Raw genomic sequence first — 22,444 nt, forward strand, 5'->3', positions numbered from 1 at the left:
CATGAACAAAGTGTTAGTGTTATATAGTTTAAAATAATAAATGAACCCCAAGGGAAGAATGAGAGTTGGTCCTCACAATTTAAAGAGCTGGAAAATGTGCCAGAATGCTTGAAAAGTATAAAAGTGTGATTACAGGACTTAACGAAAGACAGTGTGTCATAAAAAGAAAAGAACAGTTGAAGTATCAGAATGCCTAGGCTCCAGTTGGGGCTCTGCCACTTACTAAGCACACTGGGCAAACTACCAAATTCTCTGGAGTCTGGAGTCTAGACCTAACTCTGAAATGAAGTCACTAATACTTTGCTTTTTGCCTCCAAACATTGTGGAGAGGATCAATTAAAATCAATATATATGAAAGTAAACCCCAGGTGACTATATAAACTAAAGGTGTTTTATTGAGGGATTATTTATGGCTTCTCATAGAACTTCAGAACTAAAAGATTAATCAAGTATATTTCATCTTGCAAATAAGAAAACTTGCCTAAAGGGGTTAAATGACTTAGGATCCCAAAACTAGTAAATGACAGAGTGGGACACAAATCCAGGGCTTCTGATCCCCCACCTGCTGCCCTTTGGATCCAATGTTTCAGGTGAATTGAACAAAACAGTGAGGGGTGGTTGATTCACAGTTCTCCAGTGCAACTTAAGATAAATCACAAGGTCAACATTTATCACTTTCAACTGCTCATGGGCCCAAGTAGATGAACAATGGGCTAGTGCTTTTTTTTTTTTTTTTTTTCTTTTTGAAACTCAAGTCTAAATCTGTAACGGTCATCATAGCATGTTCCATTTCTACCTTACATAGTGTTATTGATTTTTAGCATAAAGCTGCAGGGATTTCTCTATGAATACAAGTTTGCAGAAAGTTAGAGGTGGCATGACCTTACAGTTCATGTAGTCCAATCCCCTTATTTTTATAGATGAGCCCAAGAGACAGAAAGATTTCCCCGAGGTCATGTAACTCAATGATGACCTTTATTGATAAAAATCTGAAATATATTTGTTTTCTTGACTCATTAACTATGAACAGGTTAACATAACTAAATATTTTTGTGCAATATTTAAGATTTTACAATATCCCAGGGTTCCATCTTTGAATATAAAACGGGGTAAGGCACAATACAGAGTAATAAAGCAAATCTTATTTATGGGCATAAATATTTTTAAATACTTCACAAAATACAGAAAATAAAATTCAGCACAGTATCAGAATAATAATATATCATAGCCATGAAGATTTTTTCATAAGCATGATTTAAAATCACTGATGAATTTAACATGACATATTAACTGGTCATAAAATACATATCTGCATTTCAACGGGAACACACAAGGTATTAGATAAAATTTCAAAATCTTCCAAATAATTTTAACCTATTTAAAATAGGACTGGAATGAGTCTTAAGTTTAATATGCTAAAAACATATTTCAGAATCAACTTAAGTATAAAATATTAGGGCATCCCTGTTATTAAAAGCAAAACAAAAATATTCACTACCATATTTTAACTTAATTCCAGAAATTGTGACCAATATATTAAAACAGAAATAAACAACACAAATGTTGAAAGGTAAAATACAGAGTTATTATTTTTCAGGAATTACAGTATTATACCCTGAAAACAAGCCAAACCAAACCACCTGGAAAACTATTAGGATAACAAAATAGGTGGCAAAGTGAATATATAACCAACACATCAAATAACATTAAGTTATTTCCTACTAACTAGCAATAACTAGTTTGGAATGCAATGACATTAGATCTCATTTCAAATATCCAGTACTGTGACACAGTCTTCCATTCTAACTGGCTTCTATAGCAACCACTTGACTATATAAAGGTAATCTTACCAAAGTTGTTATTTTTCAGCTGCTAAATGTGGTAATACATTAACTTTTCATTCATTGCTTCATTCAATATTCATTCATTCTTTCACTGAATACATACTTTTATTAATTATCAATGAACCTTTGTTGTTCACTTTGACTCCTTTCTTGTCCCCATTTGAAACCTTTCTGAAATACAAATATGATGTCACTTACCTTTTTAAAACCCACCAATGTCACCCAATGCCCATTTGAAAAAATTAGATCTATATATACTGGAAATTCATGGCTCACCAGTCCTCATTCACATACTACACTTTGGCGACAATTAAATTCTTGCCATTTAATTTCCATGACTTGTCTTTTAAATGTGTGCCTTTACATTTTCAGTTTCCTCCCCTAAAACAAGTTATCACTTTCTTCATCCAGCTAACTGCCTGTCAGCCTCCAAAACTCAGTTGAAGCATAACCCTCTCTCCTGGAATCTTGTCACTTTTCAGGGATTCATGGTCTTTATACATGAGCACTGCAAACTGTGTATTCCTCTTGGCTAACCCTCAAAATTTTCCAATTTCCTTATCTGACATCCTTCTAAAAAAGTGTCTCAATGATAGTTTATTTAACCTTTTTGTCAACTTCCATTATATTCCTGACACACCAGGAGATGACTAATAAATGTTTACTAAGCAATGAATGTACAACCTTACATAAGCTATACAACTTTATTGAAGTATTTTAAAATACAAATAAAGAAAACTATTATTTCATCTTTCTGTATAGAGAGGATGAATTACTTTCTAACAGATTTATAGATTTAATAGTTAAAATCCGAATAGCAAGTTGTAACCTGAAATTATTCTAATTATAAATATAACTAGGTCAACAAACAAGTAAAAACATGTAAGATTGTTTTAAAGGAGATTAATGAGGACAGATTACACAAATATTAAAAGTCTATAATAGCTAAAATATTATGGTTGTGGCAAAATAGAAGATCAGTGAAACATAAAATATACCAAAGTAATATACCCTTATACTTAAGAACTTAGTGAATAAGAACAGACATATTATTATCAAAGAAAATGAGAAACATTAATAAATGACGCTTATGGGGGCAGAGACAAGATGGCAGAGTAGAAGGACTTGAGCTCACCTCCTCTCACCAAAACACCAAAATCACAACTGACTGCTGAACAACCATTGACAAAAAAACACTTGAAACTACCAATAAAGATATCCTACATCCAAAGACAAAGAAGAAGCCAAATGAGACACTAGGAGAAGCACAATCATGATAAAATCAAATCACATACCTGCCAGGTGGGTGACCCACAAACTGGAAAACAATTATATGACAGAAGTTATCCCAGAGGAATGAAAGTTCTGATCCGCACATCAGGCACCCCATCATGAGAGTCTTGCATCAGGAGGAGTCCCGAGAGCATCTGCTTTGAAGGTCAGTGGGGTTCTGATCACAGGAATTCCACAGGAATGGGAGAAACAGAAACTCCACTCTTGGATGTTGCACACAAGGTCTTTTGCACACCCGGATGCAGGGGAAAAAGTAATGACCTCATAAGAGCCTGGGCCAGACCTACTTGCTGGTACTGGAGGTTCTCCTGCAGAGGCAGGGGGAGGCTGTGGCTCACTGCAGGGGAAAGGATAATGGAGGCTGTAGTTCTAGAGAATACTCATTTGTAAGAGCCCTCCTATAGGTCACTATTTTCCCACAAGACCTGGCCCCACCCAATGGCCTGTATGCTCCAGTGCTGAAACACCTCAGGCCAAACAACCAACAAGGTGGGAACACAGCCCCACCCATCTGCACACAGGCTACCTAAAGTCCTCCTGAGCCCACAGCTTCCCAAAGAACACACCCCTTCACATGGCCCTGCCCACCAGATGGACAAGACCAAGCTCTAGTAACCAGGGGGTAAGAACCAGTTCCTCCCACCAGGAAGCTGGCATAAGCCCCTTAGACCAGCATTATCCATCAGGGGACAGACAGCAGAAGCAAGAAGAACTAAAACCCTGCCTCCTGAGGAAAAGAAACAGCAAACACAGAAAGTTAGACAAAATGAGACAGCAGAGAAATGTGTCCCAGATGAACGAACAAGATAAAACCCCAGAAGAACTACTAAGTGAACTGGAGATAGGTAATCTACCTGAAAAAGAATTCAGAGTAATGATAGTAAAGATGATCTAAAATCTTGGAAAAAGAATGGAGGAACAGACAGAGAAAATACAATAAATGTTTAAAAAAGAGCAAGATGATGTACAGAACAAACAGATGAACAGTACAATAACTGGAATAAAAATACACCAGAAGGAATCAATATCAGAATACTGGAATCACAGGAATGGATAAGTGAACTGGAAGACAGAATGGTGGATATCACTGCTGCAGAACAGAATCAAGAAAAAAGAATGAAAAGAAAGGAGCACAGTCTAAGAGACCTCTGGGACAACATTAAACACACCAACATTCTCAGTGTGGAGGCCCTAGAAGGAGAAGACAGAGAGAAAGGATCTGAGAAAATATATGAAGAGTTAATAGCTGAAAACTCCCCTATCATGGGAAATGAGGCAGTCATCCAAGTCCAGGAAGTGCAGAGAGTCCCAGGCAGGAAAACCCCAAGGGGGAACATGCCAAGAGACATAGTAATCAAGTTGACGAAAATTAAAGACAAAGAAAATAGTGAAAGCAACAAGGGAAAAGCAAAAATAACACACAGGGAATTCCCATAAGGTTATCAGCTGATTTTTCAGCAGAAACTCTACAGCCCAGAAGGGAGTGGCACAATATATGTAAAGTGATGAAAGGGAAGAACCTACAACCAAGAAAACTCTATCAGGTAATTCTCTCATTCAGATGTGATGGAGAAATCAAAAGCTTTATAGACAAGAAAAAGCTAAGAGAATTCAGCACCACCAGAACAGCTTTGCAACAAATGCTAAAGGAACTTCTCCAGGTGAAAAAGAAAAAGTCACAACTAGAAACAAGAAAATAATGAATGGAAAAGCTCACCAGTAAAGGCAAACAGAGTAAAGGCAGGATGTCATCCATACACAAATATGAAGTCAAAACCAGCAACTGTGAGAAGAGGAGAGTACAAATGCAGGACATTGGAAATGCGTTTGAAATTAAGGGACCAGCAACTTAAAACAATCTTGTTTGTATACAGACTGGTATATCAAAACCTCACGGTAACCAAAAAGAGAAAAACTACAATAGATACACAAAAAATGAAAAGGAATCCAAACACAACACTAATGTTAGTCATCAAATCACAACAGAAGAGAATAAAAGAGGAAGGGAAGGAAAAAGACCTACAAAAACAAAACCAAAACTATTAACAAAATGGCAATACGAACATACATATTGATAATTACCTTAAACATAAATGGATTAAATGTTCCAACCAAAAGACACAGACTGGCTGAATGTATACAAAAATAAGACCCATATATGTGCTGTCTATAAGAGATCCACTTCAGATCTAGGGACACATACCGACTGAAGTGAAGGGATGGAATAAGGTATTCTATGTAAATGGAAATCAAAAGGAAGCTGGACTAGCAATACTCATATCATACAAAACAGACTTTAAAATAAAGACTGATACAAAAGACAAGAAGGACACTTCATAATGATCAAGGGAACAATCCAAGAAGAAGATATAATAATTGTAAATATATATGTACCCAGTATGGGAGCACCACATTATATAAGGAAAAAACAGCCATAAAAGGAGAAATCTAGAGTAACACATTAATAGTGGGGGACTTTAACACCCCACTTTCATCAATACACAAATCATACAGGGAGAAAGTCAAAAAGGAAACACAGGCCTTAAATGACACATTAGACCAGATAGACTTAATTGATATTTATAGAGGACTCCATCCAAAAACAGCAGAATAAACATTCTCCCTATTGCACATGGAACATTCTCCAGACCTTACCACATGCTGGGTGACAAAATCAAGCCTAAATAAATTTAATAAAATTGAAATCATATCAATCATCTATTCTGACCACAATGCGATTAGAAATCAACTACAAGAAAACAAACTGGATAAAAACACAAACACATGGAGGCTAAACAATATGCTACCAAACAACCACCAACAGATCATTGAAGAAATCAAAAAAGAAATCAAAAAATACCTGGAGAAAAATGAAAATGAAAGCATGACAAATCCAAAACCTATGGGGCTGAGCAAAAGCAATTCTAAGAGGGAAGTCCACAGCAATTCAAGCTCACCTCAAGAAACAAGAAAAATCTCAAATAAATAGCCTAAACTTACACCTAAAGCAACTAGAAAAAAGAACAACAAACAAAATACAAAGCTAGCAGAACAAAAGAAATCATAAAGATCAGAGCAGAAAAAATTGAAATAGCGAAGAACAATAGAAAAGATCAATAAAACTAAAACGTGGTTCTCTGAAAAGATAAACAAAACTGATAAACCTTTAGTCAGGCTCATCAAGAAAAAAACAGAGAAAGAGGGCTCAAATACAAAAAATTAGAAATGAAAAAGGAGAAGTTACAATGGACACAAAGGATAATAAGAAAATACTACAAGTAACTATATGCCAATGAAAGGAACAACCTAGAAGAAGTGGACAAATTCTTGGAAAGATACAGTCTCCCAAGACTGAACCAGGGAGACATAGAAAATATGAATATGCCAATCACAAGTACTGAAATTGAAACTGTGATGAAAAAAATCACGACAAACAAAAGTCCAGGACCAGATGGTTTCATAGGCAAATTCTATCAGACATTTAGAGAAGAGTTAATGCCTATCCTTCTCAAACTATTCCAAAAAATTGCAGAGGAAGGAATATTCCCAAATTCATTCTATGAGGCCACCATCACCCTGATGCCAAAACCAGACAAAGATACCACAAAAAAGAAAATTACAGGCCAATATTACTGATGAACATAGATGCAAAAATCCTCATCAAAATACTAGTAAACCAAATGCAGCAATACATTAAAAGGATCATACACTATGAATAAGTGGGATTTATCCCAGGGATGCAAGGATTTTTTTAATATCCATAAATGAATCAGTGTGATACACCACTTTAACAAATTAAAGAACAAAAATCATATGATCATTTCAATAGATGCAGAAAAAGCTTTTGACAAAATTCACTTATTTATGATGAAAACTCTCCAGAAACTAGATATAGAGGGAATATACCTCAACATAATAAAGCCCATACATGACAAACCTACAGCTAACATCATACTCAATGGTGAGAAGCTGAAAGCATTTCCTCTAAGATCAGGAACAAGACAGTGATATCCACTCTTGCCACCTTTATTCAACATAGTTTTGGAAGTACTAGCCATGCCAATCAGAGAAGAAAAAGAAATAAAAGGAATTCAAATTGGAAAAGAAGTGTAACTGTCACTGTTTGCAGATGACATGATACTATACATATATAATCCTAAAGATGCCACCAGGAAACTACTAGAGTAAATCAATGAATTTGGTAAAGTTGCAGGATATAAAATTAATACACAGAAATCTGTTGCATTGCTATACACTAACAATGAAAGATCATAAAGAGAAATTAAAGAAACAACCCCATTCACCATCGCATTAAAAAGAATAAAGTACCTAGGAATAAAGCTACCTAAGGAGGGAAAAGATCTGTACTCTGAAAACTATAAGATGCTGATGAAAAAAATCAAAGATGACACAAACAAATGGAAAGATATACCATGAGCGTGGATTGAAAGAATCAATACTGTCAAAATGACTATACTACCCAAGGCAATCTACAGATTCAATGCAATCTCTATCAAATTACCAATGGTACTTTTCACAGAACTAGAACAAAAAATCTTAAAATTTGTATAGGACACAAAAGGCCCCAAAAAGCAAAAGCAATCTTGAAAAAGAAAAATGGAGCTGGAGGAATCAGGGACCCTGACTTCAGACTATACTACAAAGCTACAGTCATCAAAACAGTATGGTACTGGCATATTTCTGGCAAACCAGATATATAGTTGAATGGAACAGGATAGAAAGCCAAGAAATTAAACCATGCACTTATGGTCAATTAATCTACAACAAAGGAGGTAAGACTATACAATGGAGAAAAGACAGTCTCTTCAATAAATGGTGCTGGGGAAACTGGACAGCTACATTTTAAAAAATGAAATTAGAATATTCTCTAACCACATACACGAAAATAAACTCAAAATGGATTAAAGACCTAAGTGTAAGACTGGATAATATAAAACTCTTAGAAGAAAACATAGGTAGAACACTCTTTGACATAAATTGCAGCAAGATCTTTTTTGATCCATCTCCTAGAGTAATGAAAATAAAAACAAAAATAAACAAATGGGACCTAATTAAACTTAAAAGCTTTTGTACAGGAAAGGAAACCATAAACAAAATGAAAAAACAACCCACAGAATGGGAGAAAATATTTGCAAACAATGAGAGGGACAAGGTATTAATCTCCAAAAGTTACAAACAGCTCATGCAGCTCATCAAAAAAAAAAAAAAAGTAAAGAAAAATCCAATCAAAAAACGGGCAGAGGACCTAAACAGACATTTCTCCAAAGAAGACATGCAGATGGTCAACAGCCACATGAAAAGATGCTCAACCTTGCTAATTATTAGAGAAATCCAAGTCAATATTACAATGAGATATATAACATCTCACACCAGTCAGTGCGGCTATCATCAAAAACTCTATAAACAATAAATTCTGAAGAGCATGTGGAGAAAAGGGAACCCTCCTACACTGTTGGTGGGAATGTAAATTGGTGCAGCCACTATGGAGAACGGAATGGAGGTTCCTTAAAAAACTAAAAATAGAGGTACTACATAATCCAGCAATCCCACTCCTGGGCATGTATCCAGAGAAAAACATGGTTCAAAAGGATACATGCACCCCAATATTCACTCCGATTTTTTTTTTTTTTTTTACAATAGCCAAGACATGGAAACAACCTAAAAGTCCATCAAGAGATGAATGGATGAAGATGTGGTACAGGTACACAATGGACTATTACTCAGCCATTAAAAAGTGTGAAATAATACCATTTGCAGCAATATGGATGGACCTGGAGATTATCATACTAACTGAACTAAGACAGAGAAAGACAAATATCATATATTTCTTATATGAAGAAAATTTAAAAATGATACAACTGAACTTATTTACAAAACAGAAACAGACTCACAGACTTAGAAAACAAACTTATGGTTACCAAAAGGGAAATGTGGGGGTAGGGATAAATTGGGAGTTTGGGATTCACAAATAAACACTACTATATTTAAAATAGATAATCAACAAGGACCTGGTTGATAGCAGATGGATCTCTGCTCAATATTTTGTAATAACCTAAATGGAAAAAGAATTTGAAAAATAGATATATGTATATGTATAACTGAATCACTTTGCTGTACATCTGAAACTTAACACAACATTGAAATCAAATATATTCCAATATGAAATAAAAATTATAAATAAATGCTACTTAGAACATTGGGTAAATATTTCTAATACTCATTTGTACCTCATACATATATCATGAAGTTCCAGATGTATTATTAAATTTAAAGTAATTCAAATTCAAGTAAGAAAAAGTAAAAATAAAAATATATATTTATTAAGTCTATGGAATAAGAAGATATGCTCAAACTTAGAGGTAAAAGAATACAACAAAGAGAAACGTTTGATAAATTTATATTCATTTACTATTTTTATATATAAAAACAAGAAAATAAAAATATTTTTTGCTGAAAACATGTATATGAATATGTTCATTGTATAAAGAACTCTCACATGTCTGTAAAAAGTGACACTAATACCCCAATAGATACATGGTCAAGAATGTGACTAGATAATTCACAAATTAGAATGCAATGGTCAATAAGCATGAAAAATTAACTAGTTTATTAAAACTATGCCTAACCATGATTATAAAATTAGCAAAGTTTAAAATAATGATATTAATTTTAATGATATTGAAAATGATTACCAAGGTCTTTGAGGATATCATGAATCAGGCACTCTGATATAGGGTTGGTAACAGTGAAAATTATATTTGTCAGAAACCTTTTTAGTGATGTCTAGCAAGAAACTTTGTTCTGATGGATAAATTCCTTTTTCGGAAGTTGATGCTAAGGAAATTAATTTTGTTATGGACTGAATTGTGTCCCTCTTAATCCGTATGCCAAAGTCTTAACTCCCAGTACCTCAGAATATAGCCTTGTTTGGCAGTAGAGTTCTTGCAGATATAATTAAATGAGGTCATACTGCAGTAGGGTGAGCCACAATCCACTATGACTGATGTCCTTATAAGGAGAAATTTGGAGACAGATAAACACACACAAGAAAAACATCACATAACGATCAGTTATACTGCGAAGCCTAGGACCTACCTACCAAAAGTCATGAGAGGCCTGACAGATCCATCCCTAGAGCCTTCAGAGAGAGCACTGCCTTGTCAATACACCTGGATCTAGCCTCCAGAACTATGAGACAATTTCTCTTGTTCTCAGTCACTCGGTTCATGGTGCTTTGTTACAACAGCCCGAGCAAACTAAAATAATTTTAAATACTGAAAACAATCTATGTGTGAGGATATGCATTGTTTCATTATTTACAAAAAAAAAAAAAAAAACTGGACAAACATACACAGCCAAGTATAGAAGTGTGGGTTGAAAATTATGTTCTATGACCTAGATGCAATAATTTGCTATCATTAAAATAAATGCATTTAAAGACTATATAAAGATGTAGGAAATATTAATGGTGTATGTATATTATATATATGTATACATTTATATTATACATGTTACATATGTATGTAATCAATATTCACATTCTCACGATGGCTTTGTTCCTTGATGAATTGCCTTTTACTCTACATGTAGCTATTTTGCTTAGTTGAATTCTGGTTAAAATTCTAATTACATGCTGGTTATTCCCCATAATGCTTCTCCTAATGCTCCTTGTCTCAGAAGTCCTACCATCTCACATCAAGGCCATTTTGCAGTGCAGTGACTTGATACCTTTAATATAGACCCATGGTGCCTCCATCTACTTAAAGTGAACCTCCTCTATAAATAGGATTATAGTGAATTTTTGTGACTATATGTTTCTGAATGTCTCAAAATAACAGTTAATTTTTTTAAACATAATATTTATCAGGTGAACATCACTATTCTAATCAACCATGCTTCATGGGAACCTAGAAAACTAAAATCTTTATCATGTAGGAGTGCACATGATGTAAGTTTAATAAGCCCATCAGAAGTTCTTGTGTGAGCATCCCTGAGAAGGAAATCTGAATGTGATTTAGGCAACACGTGACCACCTTTGCCCTCAGTTTTCCCTCATATAGTGAACTAAGGTTTGACTAGCATGTATCTGAAGCCTCTAACTCTAAATTTCAGGCTTTTGTTTTTGTATGTATAATAAAACTTAACTACAACAAAATGTATTTACTCACAAACTACCAGAAAAATATTTAAAATTAGTATCTAATGCTTAAATAAGTTATTTATAATCATTTCATATTCTCCTAAAATAAAAATAAAAACTGTTTCTGCTCTTGATATTTTACCCCATAACACACCTTTGGAAGGAAATTTGGTAGAAGAGACCTCTAAATTTGTAAAGAATCTGAGTCCTAGAGTCATACCTGGTTTAGGAGTTTTGTTAAACTTCTTTGCTCTAAGGTTCTTCAGTGATAATATACAGCTTCCACTGGTAGTAATATTTCAGTATCTGCTTTGGAAATATGTTTGCTTTATTTACCAGCACATCAAAATATTTATCACTTTTACAACATGTACAATATATGCCTGAGAATCATGAAATGGGAGCTGAAAACAATTCAGAGAAAACACTATAATGTTATCAGAGGACTGTTGAGTTGCCATTAACTTTTACAGAGTACCTACTATGTGCTACATAATCTTCAAAGCACATTATCTGCTCTTTTATTGAATGCTTTGAACTGTCTTATAATGTATCAATATTCCTCAGATGCTGCCAGGGCAAAGGAAACGCTGTGAGCATGGCTCACATTTCAGTTCTAATTCTGGATGCAATAGGGTGGGTGCTAAGTGAAAGATTAATGCTTATTAACTCACCTTACACTTTTGTTCAAGGAGGTGACCTGAAAATTTGAGTCAAAAATATGAAAGATATGATATGGAAGTAAGAAAAGAAATCTCTCTCTCCAGCCAAAGAGGATAAGGAGTTTAGAAAGAATTAATAGGAGATTATTTATGAGTGGGTCTTTGTCAGAGGAAGGCATTATTGGCAGAGGGAAAATAATTTTAAAAGGCACTGAAGCTTGAAAGAGTATAGAGTGTTAGGAACTAAAACATGGGAATGTAAGAGTAAATACTAAGAAATAAAAGGTAGATAAACGGAGTTCATAGTATGAAAGTCTTCACATATCTTACTAAGGAATTTATACCCTAACTGCAATTTGAAATCACAAATAGTCTTCCAAGCAAGACAGTGACATATAACATGAACAGAATTTTCTTTTCTGTTTTAAAAAATCCAAACCAGTCCTTTGGACAAGGCAGAACAAGATGATATGGAATGATCTGCTAATTGATCCAGATATACCACAATTTTACACACATACACAAATGGTAAGTAATTTTTAAAACTTTAAAGCCTGTCTAAACTCAAAAAGAAGAACAAACTTGCAACATGTACAAATGAAGTAGAAATTCAGCACTAACTATGAATGAAATAAAACACAAAATTGCTTACAGGGGTATGGTAACCATTCATTCATTCAGCAAATATTAATCAAGTGTTCCCTAAGTGCTAAGCACTGTGCTAGGGACTAAGGATAATAAACTTGAATATAAAGATAAAATTACATAAGCAGTGGTGATATTTAAAGTGAAGTCCACATCACGCAATCTGCATAAGCAAAGCTAAAAATTTTTTTGAAGCTACCTGGATAAGTCAGGCAGTCAATACAGTATAAATTCACTCATACAACATAAACGAATGAGATAAAAATTGTCTATGGCAATGGAGAAAAATGGAAGTTTTCCATCCACTTAAAGACACACAAAAAAATTTACCAAGGAAAAACTGAATCACAGGCCTGTACCAAATGTGGTTTCACAATTCACATCAAAATTAAATACATTTATTCTTTTCAAATAAAATACTAGTAAAAACTGACAATGCACCTTGCCACGAAATAAACCTCAACATATTCCATGAAAGTGTTATCCTAAAGACCGATTACGTAAGAAATCAACAATGGGTTAGTAATTTAAAAAAACAAAAAACCCTCCATTTGGAAACTCATTAACATTTCCCATTAAGATTTACAAAGGATAAAAAAAAATGGTGTAAATCATGAAATGTGAATAGCTAAACTAAAATTAAGCATACACACATATATATATATATTTGTGGGATAACTCTGGTATGATAGAGTTGTAGACTTAAATGTTTTAAGCAAATAAAATAATTAAAACAAATTAAAATGCAACTCAAGAAGCTAAAAGGAATTATAGCATAACCCAAAGAAAGTAAAAAATCAGAACAGTAAAGGCTGGAAATAATAATGTAAAATTATTTTCTGAAAAAACAGGTATGAAAAAAGATGTTTTGAAAGACGTTAATAAAATTATAGAGAATCTTGCAGCTTGTGGAATGAAAATCACATTCACAGAAAGGCAGACAAAATGAAAAAGCACAGGACTATGTACCAGATGAAGGAACAGGATAATATCCCAGAAAAACAACTACATGAAGTGGAGATAGGAAAAATTCCAGAAAAAGACTTCAGAATAATGATAGTGAAGATGATCCAGGACCTCAGAAAAAGAATGGAAGCAAAGATAGAAAGGATGCAAGAAATGTTTAACAAAGACCTAGAAGAATTAAAGAACAAACAAACAGAGATGAACAATACAATAATTGAAATGAAAAATAAACTAGAAGGAATCAATAGCAGAATAAATGAGGCAGAAGAACGGATAAGCGACCTGGAAGACAAAAAGGTGGAAATCACTGCTGCAGAAGAGAAAAAAGCAAACAAAGAAAAGAAATGAAGACAGTCTAAGAGACCTCTGGGACAACATTAAACACACCAACACTCACATTATAGGGGTCACAGAAGGAGAAGGGAGAAAGGACCCGAGAAAATATTTGAAGAGATTATAGTTGAAAACTTCCCTAGCATGGGAAAGGAAATAGCCACCCAAGTCCAGGAAGCGCAGAGTTCCAGACACGATAAACCCAAGGAGAAACATGTCGAAACACATAGTAATCAAATTGACAAGAATTAAAGACAAAGAAAAATTATTAAAAGGAACAAGGGAAAAATGACAAATAAGATACAAGGAAATTCCCATAAGGTTAACAGCTGATTTCTCAGCCGAAACTGTATAGGCCAGAGGGAATGGCATGATATAGCTAAACAGATGAAAGGGAAGAATCTAAAAGCAAGATTATCCAGCAAGGATTGCATTCAGATTCAACAGAGAAATCCAAAGCTTTACAGAGAAGCAAAAGCTAAGAGAATTCAACACCACCAAACCAGCTCTACAACAAAGGCTAAAGGAATGTCTCTAAGTGGAAAACACAAGAGAAGAAAAAGACCTACAAAAACAAACCCAAAACAATTAAGAAAATGGTAACAGGAACATACATATTGATAACTACCTTAAATGTGAATGGATTAAATACTCCAACCAAAAGACAGAGGCTTGTTGAATGGATGCAAAAACAAGACCCATATACATGATGTCTACAAGAGACCCACTTCATACCTAGGGACACATACAGACTGAAGGTGGGGGGATGGAAAAAGATATTCCATGCAAAGGGAAATCAAAAGAAAGCTGGAGTACCAATACTCATATCAAATAAAATAGACTTTAAAATAAACAATGTTACAAGAGACAAGGAAGGACACTACATAATGATTAAGGGATAAATCCAAGAGGAAGATATAACAATTATAAATATATATGCACCCAACATATAAGCATTTCAATACATAAGGCAAATGCTAACAGCTATACAAGAGGAAATCAACAATAACAGAATAATAGTGGGAGACTTTTACACCTCACTTACAACAATGGACATATCACCCAGACAGAAAAGTAATAAGGAAACACAGCTTTAAATGATACAATAGACCATATAGACTTAATTGATATTTATAGGACATTCCATCGAAAACCAGCAGATTACACTTTCTGCTCAAGTACACATGGAAAACTCTCCAGGACAGATCACGTCTTGGATCACAAATCAAGCCTCAGTAAATTTAAGAAAACTGAAATGATCTCAAGCATCCTTTCTGACCATAACACTATGAGATTAGAAATAAATTACAGGGGGAGAAAAACGTACAAAACACAAAGACATGGAGGCTAAACAATATGTTACTAAATAACCAACATATCACTGAAGAGAGCAAAGAGGAAATCACAAAATACCTAGAGACAAGTGACAATGAAAACATGATGATCCAAAACCTATGAGATGCAGCAAAAGCAGTTCTAAGAGGAAAATTTATAACATACAATCCTATCTCAGAAAACAAGAATAATCTCAAATAAACAATCTAATCTTACACCTAAAGGAAATAAGAACAAACAAAACTTAAAGTTAGTAGAAGGAAAGAAATCATAAAGTTAAGAGCAGAAATAAATGAAATAGAAACAAAGAAAATAATAGCAAATATCAATAAAACTAAAAGCTGGATCGTTGAGAAGATAAAAAAAAATTGATGAACTTTTAGTGAGACACATCAAGAAAAAGAGAGAAATTGATACAGCCACTATGGAGAACAGTATAAAGGTTCCTTAAAAAACTAAAAATAGAACTACCATATGACCCACCAATCCCACTCCTGGGCATATACCCCGAGAAAACCATAATTCAAAAAGAGTCATGTATCACAATGTACATTGAAGCTCTATTTACAATAGCCAGGACATGGAAGCAACCTAAGTGTCCATTGACAGACGAATGGATAAAGAAGATGTAGCACATATATACAATGGAATATTACTCAGCAATAAAAATAAACGAAATGGAGTTATCTGTAGTGAGGTGGATGGACCTAGAGTCTGTCATACAGAGTGAAGCAAGTCAGAAAGATAAAAACAAATACTGTATGCTAACACACATATATATATATACAATTTTTTAAAAAAGGTCATGAAGAACCTAGAGGCAGTATCGGAATAAAGATGCAGACCTACTAGAGAATGGACTTGAGGACATGAGGAGGGGGAACAGTAAGCTGGGGCAAAGTGAGAGAGTGGCCTGGAGCTACATGCACTACCAAATGTAAAACTGATAGCTAGTGGGAAACAGCCACATAGCACAGGGAGATCAGCTCAGTGCTTTATGACCACCTAGAGGGGTGGGATAAGGAGGGTGGGAGGGAGGGTGATGCAAGAGGAAAGATAAATGGGGATATATGTTTATGTACAGCTGATTCACTTTGTTAGACAGTAGAAGGTAACACACTATTGTAAAGCAATTATACACCAATAAATATGTAAAAAAAAAAGACCATACTCACCACAAAAAAAAGGAAAAAGAGGGAGAGTACTCAAATCAATAAAATTAGAAATGAAAAAAATTTACAATGGATACCACAGAAATATAAAGCATCATAAGAGTACTACAAACAACTCTATGCCAATAAAATGGACAAACTGGGAGAAATGGACAAAGTCTAAGAAAGGTATAATCTTCCAAGACTGCACCAAGAAGAAATAGAAAATATGCACTAGACCATTCACAAGTAATGACACTGAAATTGTGATTTAAAATCTTCCAAAGGGAGATCAGCTAGGTGGTTTGTGACCACCTTCAGGGGTGGGATAGGGAGGGTGGGAGGTAGGGAGATGCAAGAGGGAAGAGATATGGGAACATATGTATATAACTGATTCATTTTGTTGTAAAGCAGAAAGTAACACACCATTGTAAAGCAATTATACTCCAATAAAGATGTTAAAAAAAATCTTCCAACAAACTAAAGTCCAGGACCAAATGGCTTCACAAGTGAATTTTATCAAACATTTAGTGAAGTGCTAATGCCCTTCTTTCTCAAACTGTTCCAAAAAATTGCAGAGGAACACTCCCAAATTCATTCTATAAGGCCACCATCACCCTGATACCAAAAGCAGACAAAAACTACCAAAAAAGAAAATTACTGACCAGTACCACTGATGAACACGGATGCAAAAGTCCTCAACAAAATACTAGGAAACAGAATCCAGCAACACATTAAAAGGATCATAAAACATGATCAAGGGGAGTTATCACAGGTATGCAAGGATTCTGGAGTATAAAAGAAATTACTATATAAATTACTATATAAATTACTAAGGTGATACACCATATTCACAAATTGAATAAAAACCATACAATCTCAATAGATGCAGAAAAATATTTTGACAAAATTCAAAACACATTTATGATAAAAACTCTCCAGAAAGTGGGCATAGCAGGAACTTACGTCTAGTAATAAAGGCCATGTACAACAAAACCACAGCAAACATCATTCTCAATGGTGAAAAACAGAAAGCATTTCCTCTAAGATGAGGAACACAACAAGGATGTCCACTCTCGCCACTATTATTGAACATACTTTTATAAGTCCTAGCCATGGCAATCAGAGAAGAAAAGAAAATAAAAGAAACACAAACTGGAAAAGAAGTAGTAAATCTGTCACTGTTTGCAGATGACATGATACGATACATAGATAATCCTAAAGATGTCACCAGAAAACTACTAGAGTTAATCAATGAATTTGGTAAAGTTGCACGATACAAAATTAATGCACAGAAATCTCTTGCCTTCCTATACACTAACAACAATAGATCAGAAAGAGAAATTAAGGAAACAATCACATTCACCATTCCAACAAAAAGAATAAAATACCTAAGAATAAACATACATAAGGAGGTAGAAGACCTATACTCAGAAAACTATAAGACACTGAGGAATAATAGTGGTGAGAGTGGGCAACCTTGTCTTGTTCCTGATCTTAGTGGAAATGGTTTCAGTTTTTCACCATTGAGAACAATGCTGGCTGTGGGTTTGTCATATATGGCCTTTATTATGTTGAGGAAAGTTCCCTAAATGCCTACTTTCTGCAGGGTTTTTGTCATAAATGGGTGTTGAATTTTGTCAAAAGCTTTCTCTGCATCGATTGAGATGATCATATGGTTTTTCTCCTTCAATTTGTTAATATGGTGTATCACGTTGATTGAGTTGCATATATTGAAGAATCCTTGCATTCCTGGGATAAACCCCACTTGATCATGGTGTATGATCCTTTTAATGTGCTTTTGGTTTCTGTTTGCTAGTATTTTGTTGAGGATTTTTGCATCTATGTTCATCAGTGATATTGGCCTGTAGTTTTCTTTCTTTGTGACATCTTTGTCTGGTTTTGGAATCAGGGTGATGGTGGCCTCATAGAATGAGCTTCAGAGTTCCTCCCTCTGCTATATCTTGGAAGAATTTGAGAAAGATAGGTGTTAGCTCTTCTCTAAATGTTTGATAGAATTCACCTGTGAATACATCTGGTCCTGGACTTTTGTTAGTTGGAAGATTTTTAATCACAGTTTCAATTTAAGTGCTTGTTATTGGTCTGTTTATATTTTCTATTTCTTTCTGGTTCAATCTTGGAAGGTTGTGCTTTTCTAAGAATTTGTCCATTTCTTCCAGGTTGTCCATTTTACTGGCATGAACTTGCTTGTAGTAATCTCTCATGAGCCTTTGTATTTCTGCAGTGTCAGTTGTTACTTCTCCTGTTTCATTTCTAATTCTGTTGATTTGAGTGTTCACCCTTTTTTTCTTGATGAGTCTGAATAATGGTTCATCAATTTTGCTTCTCTCCTCAAAGAATCAGCTTTTAGTTTTATTGATCTTTGCTATCATTTCCTTCAGTTCTTTCTCATTTATTTCTGATGTGATTTTTATGATTTCTCGCCTTCTGCTAACTTTGGGGGTTTTTCGTTCTTCTTTCTCGAATTGCTTTAGGTGCAAGATTAGGTTGTTTATCTTAGATGTTTCCTGTTTCTAAAGGTAGGACTGTATTGCTATAAACTTCCCTCTTAGAACTGCTTTTGCTGCATCCCATAGGTTTTGGGTCATCGAGTCTCCATTGTCATTTGTTTCTCGGTATTTTTTGATTTCCCCTTTGAATTCTTCAGTGCTCACGTGGTTATTAAGTACTATATTGTTTAGCCTCCATGTGTTTGTATTTTTCACAGATCTTTTCCTGTAATTGACATCTAGTCTCATAGCACTGTGGTCGGAAAAGATACTTGATACGATTTCAATTTTCTTAAATTTACCAAGTTTTGGAAGTTTTAGGCACAGCAATCAGAGAAGAAAAAGAAATAAAAGGAATCCAAATCGGAAAAGAAGAAGTAACGCTGTCACAGTTTGCAGATGACATGGTACTATACATAGAGAATCCTAAAGAAGATACCAGAAAAGTAGAGCTAATCAATGAATTTGGTAAAGTAGCAAGATACAAAATTAATGCACAGAAATCTCTTACATTCCTATACACTGATGATAAAAATATTGAAAATGAAATTAAGAAAACACTCCCATTTATCACTGCAACAAAAAGAATAAAATATCTATGAATAAACCTACCTAAGGAGACAAAAGACCTGTATGCAGAAAATTATAAGACACTGATGAAAGAAATTAAAGATGATACAAATCGATGGAGAGATATACCATGTTCTTGGATTGGAAGAATCAACATTGTGAAAATGACTCTACTACCCAAAGCAATCTACACATTCAATGCAATCCCTATCAAACTACCACTGGCTTTTTCACAGAAGTAGAACAAAAAATTTCACAATTTGTATGGAAACACAAAAGATCCCGAATAGCCAAAGCAATCTTGAGAACAAAAAATGGAGCTGGAGGAAACAGGCTCCCTGACTGCAGACTATACTACAAAGCTACAGTAATCAAGACAGTATGGTACTGGCACAAAAACAGAAATATAGATCAATGGAAAAGGATAGAAAGCCCAGAGATAAGCCCACACACATATGGTCACCTTATCTTTGATAAAAGAGGCAAGAATATACAGTGGAGAAAAGATAGCCTCTTCAATAAGTGGTGCTGGAAAAAACAGACAGCTACATGTAAAAGTATGAAGTTAGAACACTCCCTAACACCATACACAAAAATAAACTCAAAATGGATTAAAGACCTAAATGTAAGGCCAGACACTATCAAACTCTTAGAGGAAAACAGAGGCAGAACACTTTAGGACATAAATCACATCAAGATCCTTTTTGCCTGACCTCCTAGAGAAATGGAAATAAAAATAAAAATAAACAAATGGGACCCAATGAAACTTTAAAGATTTTGCACAGCAAAGGAAACCATAAAGAAGAGCAAAAGACAACCCTCAGAATGGAAGAAAATATTTACAAATGAAACAACTGACAAAGGATTAATCTCCAAGATTTACAAACAGATCATGCAGCTCTCAACATCAAAAAAACAAAGAACCCAATCCAAAAATGGGCAGAAGACCTAAATAGTCATTTCTCCAAAGAAGATATACAGATTGCCAACACATGAAACAATGCTCAACATCATTAATCATTGGAGAAATGTAAATCAAAACTATAATGAGATATGATCTCACACCGGTCAGAATGGCCTTCATCAAAAAATCTAGAAACAATAAATGCTAGAGATAGTGTGGAGAAAAGGGAATCCTCTTGCACTGAAGGACAGAACTACCATATGACCCCGCAATCCCACTACTAGGCATATACCCTGAGAAAACCATAATTCAAAAAGAGTCATGTACCAAAATGTTCATTGCAGCTCTGTTTACGATAGCCAGGACATGGAAGCAACCTAAGTGTCCATCAACAGATGAATGGATAAAGAAGATGTGGCACATATATACAATGGAATATTACTCAGCCATAAAAAGAAATGAAACTGAGTTATTTGTAATGAGGTGGATAGACCTGGAGTCTGTCATACAGAGTGAAGTAAGTCAGAAGGAGAAAAACAAATACCATATGCTAACACATATATATGGAATATAAGAAAAAAAATGTCATGAAGAGATTAGTGATAGGATGGGAATAAAACACAGACTTACTAGAGCATGGACTTGAGGATATGGGGAGGGGGAAGGGTAAGCTGTGACAATGTGAGAGAGTGGCAGGGACATATACACACTACCAAATGTAAATTAGATAGCTAGTGGGAAGCTGCCGCATAGCACAGGGAGTTCACCTCTGTGCTTTGTGACCAACTAGAGGGGTGGGATAGGGAGGGTGGGAGGGAGGGTGACATAAGAGGGAAGAGATATGGGAACATATGTATATGTATAACTGATTCACTTTGTTATAAAGGAGAAACTAACACACTATTGTAAAACAGTTATACTCAAATAAATATGTTTAAAAAAAAAAGAGTCATGAACCATAATGTTCATTGCAGATCTATTTACAATTGCCAGGACATGGAAGCAACCTAAGTGTCCTTCCACAGATGAATGGATAAAGATGACATGGCACATATGTACAATGGAATATTACTCAGCCATAAAAAGAAATGAAATTGAGTTATTTATAGTGAGGTGGTTGGACCTAGAGTATGTCATACAGAGTGAAATAAGTCAGAAAGAGAAAAACAGACACCATATGCTAACACATATATATGGAATCTAAGGGGAAAAAAAGGTCATGAAGAACCTAGGGGTAAGACACGAATAAAGACACAGACCTACTAGAGAACGGACTTGAGAATATGGGGAGGGAGAAGGGGAAGCTGTGACAAAGTGAGAGAGTGGCATGGACATATATACACTACCAAATGTAAAACACATAGCTAGTGGGAAGCAGCCACATAGCACAGGGAGATCAGCTCAGTGGTTTGTGACCACCTAGCAGGTGGGACAGGGACGATCAGATGGAGGGAGATGCAAGAGGGAAGAGATATGGGAACATATGTATATGTATAAACTGATTCAGTTTGTTATAAAGCCGAAAGTAATACACCATTGTAAAGGGATTATACTCTAATAAAGATGTTAAAATAAACAGATAAATAAAATAAAATGAAATGAAATAAAGAAATAATGATGAAAGAAATCAAAGATGACAAAAGCAGATGCAGAGGTATACCCTATTCTTGGATTGGAAGAATCAACATTGTGAAAATGACTATACTACCCAAAGCAATCTACAGATTCAATGCAAGCCCTATCAAATTACCAATGCCATTTTTGTTTACAAAACGAAATTTAAAAATCTTAAAATTTGTATGGAAACACAAAGGACCACAAAAACCAAAGCAATTTGAGGGAAAACAGAGCTGGAGGAATCAGACTCTGTGATTTAAGATTATACTGCAAAGCTATAGTATTCAAGACAATATGGTACTGGCACAGAAACAGAAATATACATTATGAGAACAGGATAGAAAACACAGAGGTAAACCCACGCACCTATGGTCAACTAATCTACGACAAAGGAGGCAAGGATATAGGATGGAGAAAAGACAGTCTCTTCAATAAGTGGTTCTGGGAAAACTG

The 22,444-nt window shown here is 34.7% G+C and overlaps 1 protein-coding gene across 1 annotated transcript in view; it reads right to left on the minus strand.

Annotated features, from left to right (window-relative positions):
* Positions 1–22,444, minus strand: part of UNC13C (unc-13 homolog C) — a 607,361-nt gene that overhangs the window by 485,940 nt on the left and 98,977 nt on the right. The window lies entirely within an intron of this gene.

This window comes from Kogia breviceps, chromosome 3 (genome assembly GCF_026419965.1).
Source record: "Kogia breviceps isolate mKogBre1 chromosome 3, mKogBre1 haplotype 1, whole genome shotgun sequence".
Classification (NCBI taxonomy): Eukaryota; Metazoa; Chordata; class Mammalia; order Artiodactyla; family Physeteridae; genus Kogia; species Kogia breviceps.